This window comes from Oncorhynchus gorbuscha, unplaced genomic scaffold (assembly GCF_021184085.1).
Source record: "Oncorhynchus gorbuscha isolate QuinsamMale2020 ecotype Even-year unplaced genomic scaffold, OgorEven_v1.0 Un_scaffold_767, whole genome shotgun sequence".
Classification (NCBI taxonomy): Eukaryota; Metazoa; Chordata; class Actinopteri; order Salmoniformes; family Salmonidae; genus Oncorhynchus; species Oncorhynchus gorbuscha.
The window spans coordinates 311,180-327,165 of record NW_025745802.1 but is presented as its reverse complement, the minus strand read 5'-3'; positions in this window follow the sequence as shown (position 1 = coordinate 327,165).

Sequence of the window (15,986 nt, the reverse complement as noted above, 5' to 3'; positions counted from 1 at the left end):
CAGAGTGATCTCTTCCTGCATAATAGGCCTATAGACCAGGGTGATCTCCTACTGTATCATAGGTCTATAGACCAGGGTGATCTCCTACTGTATCATAGGTCTATAGATCAGGGTGATCTCCGACTGTATCATAGGTCTATAGATCAGGGTGATCTCTGACTGTATCATAGGTCTATAGATCAGAGTGATCTCCTACTGTATCATAGGTCTATAGACCAGGGTGATCTCCTACTGTACCATAGGTCTATAGACCAGGGTGATCTCCTACTGTATCATAGGTCTATGGACCAGGGTGATCTCCTACTGTATCATAGGTCTATAGATCAGGGTGATCTCCGACTGTATCATAGGTCTATAGACCATTGTGATCTTCTACTGTTTCATAGGTCTATAGACCAGAGTGATCTATTCCTGCATAATAGGTCTATAGACCAGGGTGATCTCCTTCTGTATCATAGGTCTATAGACCAGGGTGATCTCCTACTGTATCATAGGTCTATAGGCCAGGGTGATCTCCGACTGTATGATAGGTCAATAGACAAGTGTGATCTCCTACTGTAGCATAGGTCTATAGACCAGGGTGATCTCCTACTGCATCATCGGTCTATAGACCAGGGTGATCTCCAACTGTATCATAGGTCTATAGACCAGGGTGATCTCCCACTGTATCATAGGTCTATAGACCAGGGTGATATCCTACTGTATCATATGTCTATAGACCAGGGTGATCTTCTACTTTATCATAGGTCTATAGACCAGGGTGATCTCCTACTGTATCATAGGTCTATAGACCAGGGTGATATCCTACTGCATCATAGGTCTATAGGCCAGGGTGATCTCCTACTGTATCATATGTCTATAGACCAGGGTGATCTCCTACTGTATCATATGTCTATAGACCCGGGTGATCTCCTACTGTATCAAAGGTCTATAGACCAGGGTGATCTCCTACTGTATCATAGGTCTATAGACCAGGTTGATCTCCTACTGTATCATAGGTCTATAGACCAGGGTGGTCTCCTACTGTATCAAAGGTCTATAGACCAGGGTGATCTCCTACTGTATCATATGTCTATAGACCAGGGTGATCTCCTACTGTATCATTGGTCAATAGACAAGTGTGATCTTCTAGTGTAATATAGCTCTATAGACCAGGGTGATCTCCTACTGTATCATAGGCCTATGGACAAGGGTGATCTCCTACTGTATCATAGGTCTATGGACCAGGGTGATCTCCTACTGTATCATAGGTCTATAGACCAGGGTGATCTCTGACTGTATCATAGGCCTATAGACAAGGGTGATCTCCTACTGTATCATAGGTCTATAGACCAGGATGATCTCCTACTGTATCATAGTTCTATAGACCAGGGTGATCTCCTGCTGTATCATAGGTCTATAGATCAGGGTGATCTCCGACTGTCTCATAGGTCTATATACCAGAGTGATCTCTTCCTGCATAATAGGCCTATAGACCAGGGTGATCTCCTACTGTATCATAGGTCTATAGACCAGGGTGATCTCCTACTGTATCATAGGTCTATGGACCAGGGTGATCTCCTACTGTATCATAGGTCTATAGATCAGGGTGATCTCCGACTGTATCATAGGTCTATAGATCAGGGTGATCTCCGACTGTATCATAGGTCTATAGATCAGAGTGATCTCCTACTGTATCATAGGTCTATAGACCAGGGTGATCTCCTACTGTACCATAGGTCTATAGACCAGGGTGATCTCCTACTGTATCATAGGTCTATGGACCAGGGTGATCTCCTACTGTATCATAGGTCTATAGATCAGGGTGATCTCCGACTGTATCATAGGTCTATAGACCAGTGTGATCTTCTACTGTTTCATAGGTCTATAGACCAGAGTGATCTATTCCTGCATAATAGGTCTATAGACCAGGGTGATCTCCTTCTGTATCATAGGTCTATAGACCAGGGTGATCTCCTACTGTATCATAGGTCTATAGGCCAGGGTGATCTCCGACTGTATGATAGGTCAATAGACAAGTGTGATCTCCTACTGTAGCATAGGTCTATAGACCAGGGTGATCTCCTACTGCATCATCGGTCTATAGACCAGGGTGATCTCCAACTGTATCATAGGTCTATAGACCAGGGTGATCTCCCACTGTATCATAGGTCTATAGACCAGGGTGATATCCTACTGTATCATATGTCTATAGACCAGGGTGATCTTCTACTTTATCATAGGTCTATAGACCAGGGTGATCTCCTACTGTATCATAGGTCTATAGACCAGGGTGATATCCTACTGCATCATAGGTCTATAGGCCAGGGTGATCTCCTACTGTATCATATGTCTATAGACCAGGGTGATCTCCTACTGTATCATAGGTCTATAGACCCGGGTGATCTCCTACTGTATCAAACGTCTATAGACCAGGGTGATCTCCTACTGTATCATAGGTCTATAGACCAGGGTGATCTCCTACTGTATCATAGGTCTATAGACCAGGGTGGTCTCCTACTGTATCATAGGTCTATAGACCAGGGTGATCTCCTACTGTATCATAGGTCTATAGACCAGGGTGATCTCAGTCTGTATCATAGGTCTATAGACCAGTGTGATCTCCTACTGCATCATAGGTCTATAGGCCAGGGTGATCTCCTACTGTAAGATAGCTTTATAGACCAAGGTGATCTCCTACTGTATCATAGGTCTGTAGAATAGAGTGATCTCCTACTGCATCATCGGTCTATAGACCAGGATGATCTCCTACTGTATCATAGGTCTATAGACCAGGGTGATATCCTACTGTATCATAGGTCTATAGACCCGGGTGATCTCCGACTGTATCATAGGTCTATAGACCAGGGTGATCTCCTACTGTATCATAGTTCTATAGACCAGGGTCATCTCCTACTGTATCATAGGTCTATAGATCAACGTGATCTCCGACTGTATCATAGGCCTATAGACCAGGGTGATCTCCTACTGTATCATAGGTCTATAGACCAGGGTGATCTCCTACTGTAACATAGGTCTATAGACCAGGGTGATCTCAGTCTGTATCATAGGTCTATAGACCAGTGTGATCTCCTACTGCATCATAGGTCTATAGGCCAGGGTGATCTCCTACTGTAAGATAGCTTTATAGACCAAGGTGATCTCCTACTGTATCATAGGTCTGTAGAATAGAGTGATCTCCTACTGCATCATCGGTCTATAGACCAGGATGATCTCCTACTGTATCATAGGTCTATAGACCAGGGTGATATCCTACTGTATCATATGTCTATAGACCAGGGTGATCTCCTACTGTATCATAGGTCTATAGACCAGGGTGATCTCCTACTGTATCATAGGTCTATAAACCAGGGTGATCTCCTACTGTATCGTAGTTCTATAGACCAGGGTGATCTCCTGCTGTATCATAGGTCTATAAACCAGGGTGATCTCCTACTGTATCGTAGTTCTATAGACCAGGGTGATCTCCTGCTGTATCATAGGTCTATAGATCAGGGTGATCTCCGACTGTATCATAGCTCTATAGACCAGGGTGATATCCTACTGTATCATAGGTCTATAGATCAGGGTGATCTCTTACTGTATCATAGGTCAATAGACCAGTGTGATCTTCTACTGTTTCATAGGTCTATAGACCAGAGTGATCTCTTCCTGCATAATAGGTCTATAGACGAGGGTGATCTCCTACTGTATCATAGGTCTATAGACCAGGGTGATCTCCTACTGTATCATAGGTCTATAGACCAGGGTGATCTCAGTCTGTATCATAGGTCAATAGACCAGGGTGATCTCCTACTTTGTCATAGGTCTATAGACCAGGGTGATCTCCTACTGTATCATAGGTCAATAGACAAGTGTGATCTTCTACTGTATCATAGGTCTATAGACCAGAGTGATCTCTTACTGCATCATAGGTCTATAGACCAGGGGATGTCCTACTGTATCATAGGTCTATAGACCAGGGTGATCTCCGACTGTATCATAGGTCTATTGACCAGGGTGATCTCCTACTGTATCATAGGTCAATAGACAAGTGTGATCTTCTACTGTAGCATAGGTCTATAGACCAGTGTGATCTCCTACTGTATCATAGGTCAATAGACAGGTGTGATCTTCTACTGTAGCATAGGTCTATAGACCAGTGTGATCTCCTACTGTATCATAGGTCTATAGATCAGGGTGATCTCCTACTGTATCATAGGTCTATAGAACAGAGTGATCTCCTACTGCATCATCGGTCTATAAACCAGGGTGATTTCCTACTGTATCATAGGTCTATGGACCACGTGATCTCCTACTGTATCATAGGTCTATAGACCAGGGTGATCTCCTACTGTATCATAGGTCTATAGACCAGGGTGATCTCCTACTGTATAATATGTCTATAGACCAGGGTGATCTCCTACTGTATCATAGGTCTATAGACCCGGGTGATCTCCTACTGTATCATAGGTCTATAGACCAGGGTGATCTGCTAGTGTAGCATAGGTCTATAGACCAGGGTGATATCCTACTGTATCATAGGTCAATAGACCAGTGTGATCTTCTACTGTATCATAGGTCTATAGACCAGAGTGATCTCTTACTGCATCATAGGTCTACAGACCAGGGTGATCTCCTACTGTATCATAGGTCTATAGACCAGGGGGATCTCCTACTGTATCATAGGTCTATAGACCAGGGTGATCTCAGTCTGTATCATAGGTCAATAGACCAGGGTGATCTCCTACTGTATCATAGGTCTATAGACCAGGGTGATCTTGTACTGTATCATAGGTCAATAGACCAGGGTGATCTCCTACTGTGTCATAGGTCTATAGACCAGGGTGATCTCCTACTGTATCATAGGTCTATAGACCAGGGTGATCTCCTACTGTATCATAGGTCTATAGACCAGAGTGATCTCTTACTGCATCATAGGTCTATAGACCAGGGGGATGTCCTACTGTATCATAGGTCTATAGACCAGGGTGATCTCTGACTGTATCATAGGTCTATAGACCAAGGTGATATCCTACTGCATCATAGGTCTATAGACCAGGGTGATCTCCTACTGTATCATAGGTCTATAGACCAGGGTGATCTCCTACTGTATCATAAGTCAATAGACAAGTGTGATCTTCTACTGTAGCATAGGTCTATAGACCAGGGTGATCTCCTACTGTATCATAGGTCTATAGACCAGGGTGATCTGCTAGTGTAGCATAGGTCTATAGACCAGGGTGATCTCAGTCTGTATCATAGGTCTATAGACCCGGGTGATCTCCTACTGTATCATAGGTCTATAGACCAGGGTGATCTCCTACTGTATCATAGGTCTATAGACCCGGGTGATCTCCTACTGTATCATAGGTCTATAGACCAGGTTGATCTGCTAGTGTAGCATAGGTCTATAGACCAGGGTGATCTCCTACTGTATCATAGGTCAATAGACCAGTGTGATCCTCTACTGTATCATAGGTCTATAGACCAGAGTGATCTCTTACCGCATCATAGGTCTACAGACCAGGGTGATCTCTTACTGTATCATAGGTCTATGGACAGGGTGATCTCCGACTGTGTCATAGGTCTATAGACCAGGGTGAACTCCTACTGTATCATAGGCCTATGTACAAGGGTGATCTTCTACTGTATCATAGGTCTATGGACCAGGGTGATCTCCAACTGTATCATAGATCTATAGACCAGGGTGATCTCCTACTGTATCATAGATCTATAGATCAGGGTGATCTCCTACTGTGTCATAGGTCTATAGACCAGGATGATTTCCTACTGTATCATAGGTCTATAAACGAGGGAAATATCCTACTGTATCATAGATCTATAGACCAGGGTGATATCCTACTGTATCATAGGTCTATAGACCGGGGGGAACTCCTACAGTATCATAGGCCTATGTACAAGGGTGATCTCCTACTGTATCATAGGTCTATGGACCAGGGTGATCTCCAACTGTATCATAGGTTTATAGACCAGGGTGATCTCCTACTGTATCATAGATCTATAGATCAGGGTGATCTCCTACTGTGTCATAGGTCTATAGACCAGGATGATTTCCTACTGTATCATAGGTCTATAAACCAGGGAAATATCCTACTGTATCATAGGTCTATAGACCAGGGTGATATCCTACTGTATCATAGGTCTATAGACCAGGGTGAACTCCTACTGTATCATAGGCCTATGTACAAGGGTGATCTTCTACTGTATCATAGGCCTATGGACCAGGGTGATCTCCTACTGTATCATAGGTCTATAGACCAGGGTGATCTCCTAGAGTATCATAGGTCTATAGACCATGATGATCTCCTACTGTATCATAGGTCTATAGACCAGGGTGATCTCCTACTGTATCATAGGTCTATAGACCAGGGTGATCTCCTACTGTATAATATGTCTATAGACCAGGGTGATCTCCTACTGTATCATAGGTCTATAGACCCGGGTGATCTCCTACTGTATCATAGGTCTATAGACCAGGGTGATCTGCTAGTGTAGCATAGGTCTATAGACCAGGGTGATCTCCTACTGTATCATAGGTCAATAGACCAGTGTGATCTTCTACTGTATCATAGGTCTATAGACCAGAGTGATCTCTTACTGCATCATAGGTCTACAGACCAGGGTGATCTCCTACTGTATCATAGGTCTATAGACCAGGGGGATCTCCTACTGTATCATAGGTCTATAGACCAGGGTGATCTCAGTCTGTATCATAGGTCAATAGACCAGGGTGATCTCCTACTGTATCATAGGTCTATAGACCAGGGTGATCTTGTACTGTATCATAGGTCTATAGACCAGGGTGATCTCCTACTGTATCATAGGTCTATAGACCAGGGTGATCTCCTACTGTATCATAGGTCTATAGACCAGAGTGATCTCTTACTGCATCATAGGTCTATAGACCAGGGCCCTACACCCAAATAAGGGCACTGCGTTCATCCACCTCTGGCCTGCTCGCCTCCCTACCACTGAGGAAGTACAGTTCCCGCTCAGCCCAGTCAAAACTGTTCGCTGCTCTGGCTCCCCAATGGTGGAACAAACTCCCTCACGACGCCAGGACAGCGGAGTCAATCACCACCTTCCGGAGACACCTGAAACCCCACCTCTTTAAGGAATACCTAGGATAGGATGAAGTAATCCTTCTCACCCCCCCCCCTTAAAATATTTAGATGCACTATTGTAAAGTGGCTGTTCCACTGGATGTCATAAGGTGAATGCACCAATTTGTAAATGTAAATGATGTAAATGTAAATGTAAATGATCTCTTACTGTATCATAGGTCTATGGACAGGGTGATCTCCGACTGTGTCATAGGTCTATAGACCAGGGTGAACTCCTACTGTATCATAGGCCTATGTACAAGGGTGATCTTCTACTGTATCATAGGTCTATGGACCAGGGTGATCTCCAACTGTATCATAGATCTATAGACCAGGGTGATCTCCTACTGTATCATAGATCTATAGATCAGGGTGATCTCCTACTGTGTCATAGGTCTATAGACCAGGATGATTTCCTACTGTATCATAGGTCTATAAACCAGGGAAATATCCTACTGTATCATAGGTCTATAGACAAGGGTGATATCCTACTGTATCATAGGTCTATAGACCAGGGTGAACTCCTACTGTATCATAGGCCTATGTACAAGGGTGATTTCCTACTGTATCATAGGTCTATGGACCAGGGTGATCTCCAACTGTATCATAGGTTTATAGACCAGGGTGATCTCCTACTGTATCATAGATCTATAGATCAGGGTGATCTCCTACTGTGTCATAGGTCTATAGACCAGGATGATTTCCTACTGTATCATAGGTCTATAAACCAGGGAAATATCCTACTGTATCATAGGTCTATAGACCAGGGTGATATCCTACTGTATCATAGGTCTATAGACCAGGGTGAACTCCTACTGTATCATAGGCCTATGTACAAGGGTGATCTTCTACTGTATCATAGGCCTATGGAAAAGGGTGATCTACTACTGTATCATAGGTAGATGGACCAGGGTGATCTCCTACTGTATCATAGGTCTATAGACCAGGGTGATCTCCTAGAGTATCATAGGTCTATAGACCATGATGATCTCCTACTGTATCATAGGTCTATAGACCAGGGTGATCTCCTACTCTATCATAGGTCTATAGGCCAGGGTGATATCCTACTGTATCATAGGTCTATAGACCAGGGTGATCTCCTACTGTATCATAGGCCTATGTACAAGGGTGATCTACTACTGTATCATAGGTATATGGACCAGGGTGATCTCCTACTGTATCATAGGTCTATAGACCAGGGTGATCTCCGACTGTATCATAGGTCTATAGACCAGGGTGATCTTCTACTGTATCATAGGTCTATAGACCAGGATGATCTCCTACTGTATAATAGGTCTATAGACCAGGGTGATCTCCTGCTGTATCATAGGCCTATAGACCAGGGTGATCTCCTACTGTATCATAGGTCTATAGACCAGGGTGATCTCCTACTGTATCATAGGTCTATAGACCAGAGTGATCTCTTACTGCATCATAGGTCTATAGACCAGGGCCCTACACCCAAATAAGGGCACTGCGTTCATCCACCTCTGGCCTGCTCGCCTCCCTACCACTGAGGAAGTACAGTTCCCGCTCAGCCCAGTCAAAACTGTTCGCTGCTCTGGCTCCCCAATGGTGGAACAAACTCCCTCACGACGCCAGGACAGCGGAGTCAATCACCACCTTCCGGAGACACCTGAAACCCCACCTCTTTAAGGAATACCTAGGATAGGATGAAGTAATCCTTCTCACCCCCCCCCCTTAAAATATTTAGATGCACTATTGTAAAGTGGCTGTTCCACTGGATGTCATAAGGTGAATGCACCAATTTGTAAGTCGCTCTGGATAAGAGCGTCTGCTAAATGACTTAAATGTAAATGTAAATGATCTCTTACTGTATCATAGGTCTATGGACAGGGTGATCTCCGACTGTGTCATAGGTCTATAGACCAGGGTGAACTCCTACTGTATCATAGGCCTATGTACAAGGGTGATCTTCTACTGTATCATAGGTCTATGGACCAGGGTGATCTCCAACTGTATCATAGATCTATAGACCAGGGTGATCTCCTACTGTATCATAGATCTATAGATCAGGGTGATCTCCTACTGTGTCATAGGTCTATAGACCAGGATGATTTCCTACTGTATCATAGGTCTATAAACCAGGGAAATATCCTACTGTATCATAGGTCTATAGACAAGGGTGATATCCTACTGTATCATAGGTCTATAGACCAGGGTGAACTCCTACTGTATCATAGGCCTATGTACAAGGGTGATTTCCTACTGTATCATAGGTCTATGGACCAGGGTGATCTCCAACTGTATCATAGGTTTATAGACCAGGGTGATCTCCTACTGTATCATAGATCTATAGATCAGGGTGATCTCCTACTGTGTCATAGGTCTATAGACCAGGATGATTTCCTACTGTATCATAGGTCTATAAACCAGGAAATATCCTACTGTATCATAGGTCTATAGACCAGGGTGATATCCTACTGTATCATAGGTCTATAGACCAGGGTGAACTCCTACTGTATCATAGGCCTATGTACAAGGGTGATCTTCTACTGTATCATAGGCCTATGGAAAAGGGTGATCTACTACTGTATCATAGGTAGATGGACCAGGGTGATCTCCTACTGTATCATAGGTCTATAGACCAGGGTGATCTCCTAGAGTATCATAGGTCTATAGACCATGATGATCTCCTACTGTATCATAGGTCTATAGACCAGGGTGATCTCCTACTCTATCATAGGTCTATAGGCCAGGGTGATATCCTACTGTATCATAGGTCTATAGACCAGGGTGATCTCCTACTGTATCATAGGCCTATGTACAAGGGTGATCTACTACTGTATCATAGGTATATGGACCAGGGTGATCTCCTACTGTATCATAGGTCTATAGACCAGGGTGATCTCCGACTGTATCATAGGTCTATAGACCAGGGTGATCTTCTACTGTATCATAGGTCTATAGACCAGGATGATCTCCTACTGTATAATAGGTCTATAGACCAGGGTGATCTCCTGCTGTATCATAGGCCTATAGACCAGGGTGATCTCCTACTGTATCATAGGTCTATAAACCATGCTGATCTCCTTCTGTATCATAGGTCTATAGACCAGGATGATATCCTACTGTATCATAGGTCTATAAACCAGGGTGATCTCCTACTCTATCATAGGTCTATAGACCAGGATGATATCCTACTGTATCATAGGTCTATAGACCAGGGTGATCTCCTAATGTATCATAGGTCTATAGACCAGGTTGATCTCCAACTGTATCATAGGTCTATAGACCAGGGTGATCTCCTACTGTATCAAAGGTCTATAGACCAGGGTGATCTCCGACTGTAAGATAGCTTTATAGACCAAGGTGATCTCCTACTGTATCATAGGTCTGTAGAATAGAGTGATTTCCTACTGCATCATCGGTCTATAGACCAGGATGATCTCCTACTGTATCATAGGTCTATAGACCAGGGTGATATCCTACTGTATTATATGTCTATAGACCAGGGTGATCTCCTACTGTATCATAGGTCTATAGACCAGGGTGATCTCCTACTGTATCATAGGTCTATAAACCAGGGTGATCTCCTACTGTATCGTAGTTCTATAGACCAGGGTGATCTCCTGCTGTATCATAGGTCTATAAACCAGGGTGATCTCCTACTGTATCGTAGTTCTATAGACCAGCGTGATCTCCTGCTGTATCATAGGTCTATAGATCAGGGTGATCTCCGACTGTATCATAGCTCTATAGACCAGGGTGATATCCTACTGTATCATAGGTCTATAGATCAGGGTGATCTCTTACTGTATCATAGGTCAATAGACCAGTGTGATCTTCTACTGTTTCATAGGTCTATAGACCAGAGTGATCTCTTCCTGCATAATAGGTCTATAGACGAGGGTGATCTCCTACTGTATCATAGGTCTATAGACCAGGGTGATCTCCTACTGTATCATAGGTCTATAGACCAGGGTGATATCAGTCTGTATCATAGGTCAATAGACCAGGGTGATCTCCTACTTTGTCATAGGTCTATAGACCAGGGTGATCTCCTACTGTATCATAGGTCAATAGACAAGTGTGATCTTCTACTGTATCATAGGTCTATAGACCAGAGTGATCTCTTACTGCATCATAGGTCTATAGACCAGGGGGATGTCCTACTGTATCATAGGTCTATAGACCAGGGTGATCTCCGACTGTATCATAGGTCTATTGACCAGGGTGATCTCCTACTGTATCATAGGTCAATAGACAAGTGTGATCTTCTACTGTAGCATAGGTCTATAGACCAGTGTGATCTCCTACTGTATCATAGGTCAATAGACAAGTGTGATCTTCTACTGTAGCATAGGTCTATAGACCAGTGTGATCTCCTACTGTATCATAGGTCTATAGATCAGGGTGATCTCCTACTGTATCATAGGTCTATAGAACAGAGTGATCTCCTACTGCATCATCGGTCTATAAACCAGGGTGATTTCCTACTGTATCATAGGTCTATGGACCACGTGATCTTCTACTGTATCATAGGTCTATAGACCAGGGTGATCTCCTACTGTATCATAGGTCTATAGACCAGGGTGATCTCCTACTGTATAATATGTCTATAGACCAGGGTGATCTCCTACTGTATCATAGGTCAATAGACCAGTGTGATCTTCTACTGTATCATAGGTCTATAGACCAGAGTGATCTCTTACTGCATCATAGGTCTACAGACCAGGGTGATCTCCTACTGTATCATAGGTCTATAGACCAGGGTGATCTCCTACTGTATCATAGGTCTATAGACCAGGGTGATCTCAGTCTGTATCATAGGTCAATAGACCAGGGTGATCTCCTACTGTATCATAGGTCTATAGACCAGGGTGATCTTGTACTGTATCATAGGTCTATAGACCAGGGTGATCTCCTACTGTATCATAGGTCTATAGACCAGGGTGATCTCAGTCTGTATCATAGGTCAATAGACCAGGGTGATCTCCTACTGTGTCATAGGTCTATAGACCAGGGTGATCTCCTACTGTATCATAGGTCTATAGACCAGGGTGATCTCCAACTGTATCATAGGTTTATAGACCAGGGTGATCTCCTACTGTATCATAGGCCTATGGAAAAGGGTGATCTACTACTGTATCATAGGTAGATGGACCAGGGTGATCTCCTACTGTATCATAGGTCTATAGACCAGGGTGATCTCCTAGAGTATCATAGGTCTATAGACCATGATGATCTCCTACTGTATCATAGGTCTATAGACCAGGGTGATCTCCTACTCTATCATAGGTCTATAGGCCAGGGTGATATCCTACTGTATCATAGGTCTATAGACCAGGGTGATCTCCTACTGTATCATAGGCCTATGTACAAGGGTGATCTACTACTGTATCATAGGTATATGGACCAGGGTGATCTCCTACTGTATCATAGGTCTATAGACCAGGGTGATCTCCGACTGTATCATAGGTCTATAGACCAGGTGATCTTCTACTGTATCATAGGTCTATAGACCAGGATGATCTCCTACTGTATAATAGGTCTATAGACCAGGGTGATCTCCTGCTGTATCATAGGCCTATAGACCAGGGTGATCTCCTACTGTATCATAGGTCTATAAACCATGCTGATCTCCTTCTGTATCATAGGTCTATAGACCAGGATGATATCATACTGTATCATAGGTCTATAAACCAGGGTGATCTCCTACTCTATCATAGGTCTATAGACCAGGATGATATCCTACTGTATCATAGGTCTATAGACCAGGGTGATCTCCTAATGTATCATAGGTCTATAGACCAGGTTGATCTCCAACTGTATCATAGGTCTATAGACCAGGGTGATCTCCTACTGTATCAAAGGTCTATAGACCAGGGTGATCTCCGACTGTATCATAGGTCTATAGACCATGATTATCTCCTACTGTATCATAGGTCTATAGACCAGGGTGATCTCCTACTCTATCATAGGTCTATAGGCCAGGGTGATATCCTACTGTATCATAGGTCTATAGACCAGGGTGATCTCCTACTGTATCATAGGCCTATGTACAAGGGTGATCTACTACTGTATCATAGGTCTATGGACCAGGGTGATCTCCTGCTGTATCATAGGCCTATAGAAACAGGGTGATCTCCGACTGTATCATAGGTCTATAGACCAGGATGATATCCTAATGTATCATAGGTCTATAAACCAGGGTGATCTCCTACTCTATCATAGGTCTATAGACCAGGATTATCTCCTACTGTATCATAGGTCTATAGACCAGGGTGATCTCCTAATGTATCATAGGTCTATAGACCAGGTTGATCTCCAACTGTATCATAGGTCTATAGACCAGGGTGATCTCCTGCTGTATCATAGGTCTATAGACCAGGGTGATCTCCTACTGTAACATAGGTCTATAGACCAGGGTGATCTCAGTCTGTATCATAGGTCTATAGACCAGTGTGATCTCCTGCTGTATCATAGGTCTATAGACCAGGGTGATCTCCTACTGTAACATAGGTCTATAGACCAGGGTGATCTCAGTCTGTATCATAGGTCTATAGACCAGTGTGATCTCCTACTGCATCATAGGTCTATAGGCCAGGGTGATCTCCTACTGTAAGATAGCTTTATAGACCAAGGTGATCTCCTACTGTATCATAGGTCTGTAGAATAGAGTGATCTCCTACTGCATCATCGGTCTATAGACCAGGATGATCTCCTACTGTATCATAGGTCTATAGACCAGGGTGATCTCCTACTATATCATAGGTCTATAAACCAGGGTGATCTCCTACTGTATCGTAGTTCTATAGACCAGGGTGATCTCCTGCTGTATCATAGGTCTATAAACCAGGGTGATCGCCTACTGTATCGTAGTTCTATAGACCAGGGTGATCTCCTGCTGTATCATAGGTCAATAGACCAGTGTGATCTTCTACTGTTTCATAGGTCTATAGACCAGAGTGATCTCTTCCTGCATAATAGGTCTATAGACGAGGGTGATCTCCTACTGTATCATAGGTCAATAGACCAGTGTGATCTTCTACTGTTTCATAGGTCTATAGACCAGAGTGATCTCTTCCTGCATAATAGGTCTATAGACGAGGGTGATCTCCTACTGTATCATAGGTCTATAGACCAGGGTGATCTCCTACTGTATCATAGGTCTATAGACCAGGGTGATCTCAGTCTGTATCATAGGTCAATAGACCAGGGTGATCTCCTACTGTGTCATAGGTCTATAGACCAGGGTGATCTCCTACTGTATCATAGGTCAATAGACAAGTGTGATCTTCTACTGTATCATAGGTCTATAGACCAGAGTGATCTCTTACTGCATCATAGGTCTATAGACCAGGGGGATGTCCTACTGTATCATAGGTCTATAGACCAGGGTGATCTCCGACTGTATCATAGGTCTATTGACCAAAGTGATATCCTACTGCATCATAGGTCTATAGACCAGGGTGATCTCCTACTGTATCATAGGTCTATAGACCAGGGTGATCTCCTACTGTATCATAGGTCAATAGACAAGTGTGATCTTCTACTGTAGCATAGGTCTATAGACCAGGGTGATCTCCTACTGTATAATATGTCTATAGACCAGGGTGATCTCCTACTGTATCATAGGTCTATAGACCCGGGTGATCTCCTACTGTATCATAGGTCTATAGACCAGGGTGATCTGCTAGTGTAGCATAGGTCTATAGACCAGGGTGATCTCCTACTGTATCATAGGTCAATAGACCAGTGTGATCTTCTACTGTATCATAGGTCTATAGACTAGAGTGATCTCTTACTGCATCATAGGTCTACAGACCAGGGTGATCTCCTACTGTATCATAGGTCTATAGACCAGGGTGATCTCCTACTGTGTCATAGGTCTATAGACCAGGGTGATCTCCTACTGTATCATAGGTCTATAGACCAGGGTGATCTCCTACTGTATCATAGGTCTATAGAACAGAGTGATCTCTTACTGCATCATAGGTCTATAGACCAGGGGGATGTCCTACTGTATCATAGGTCTATAGACCAGGGTGATCTCCGACTGTATCATAGGTCTATAGACCAAGGTGATATCCTACTGCATCATAGGTCTATAGACCAGGGTGATCTCCTACTGTATCATAGGTCTATAGACCAGGGTGATCTCCTACTGTATCATAAGTCAATAGACAAGTGTGATCTTCTACTGTAGCATAGGTCTATAGACCAGGGTGATCTCCTACTGTATCATAGGTCTATAGACCAGGGTGATCTGCTAGTGTAGTATAGGTCTATAGACCAGGGTGATCTCAGTCTGTATCATAGGTCTATAGACCCGGGTGATCCTCTACTGTATCATAGGTCTATAGACCAGAGTGATCTCTTACCGCATCATAGGTCTACAGACCAGGGTGATCTCTTACTGTATCATAGGTCTATGGACAGGGTGATCTCCTACTGTGTCATAGGTCTATAGACCAGGATGATTTCCTACTGTATCATAGGTCTATAAACCAGGGTAATATCCTACTGTATCATAGGCCTATAGACCAGAGTGATCTCCTACTCTATCATAGGTCTATAGACCAGGGTGATATCCTACTGTATCATAGGTCTATAGACCAGGGTGAACTCCTACTGTATCATAGGCCTATGTACAAGGGTGATCTCCTACTGTATCATAGGTCTATGGACCAGGGTGATCTCCAACTGTATCATAGGTTTATAGACCAGGGTGATCTCCTACTGTATCATAGGCCTATGGAAAAGGGTGATCTACTACTGTATCATAGGTAGATGGACCAGGGTGATCTCCTACTGTATCATAGGTCTATAGACCAGGGTGATCTCCTAGAGTATCATAGGTCTATAGACCATGATGATCTCCTACTGTATCATAGGTCTATAGACCAGGGTGAT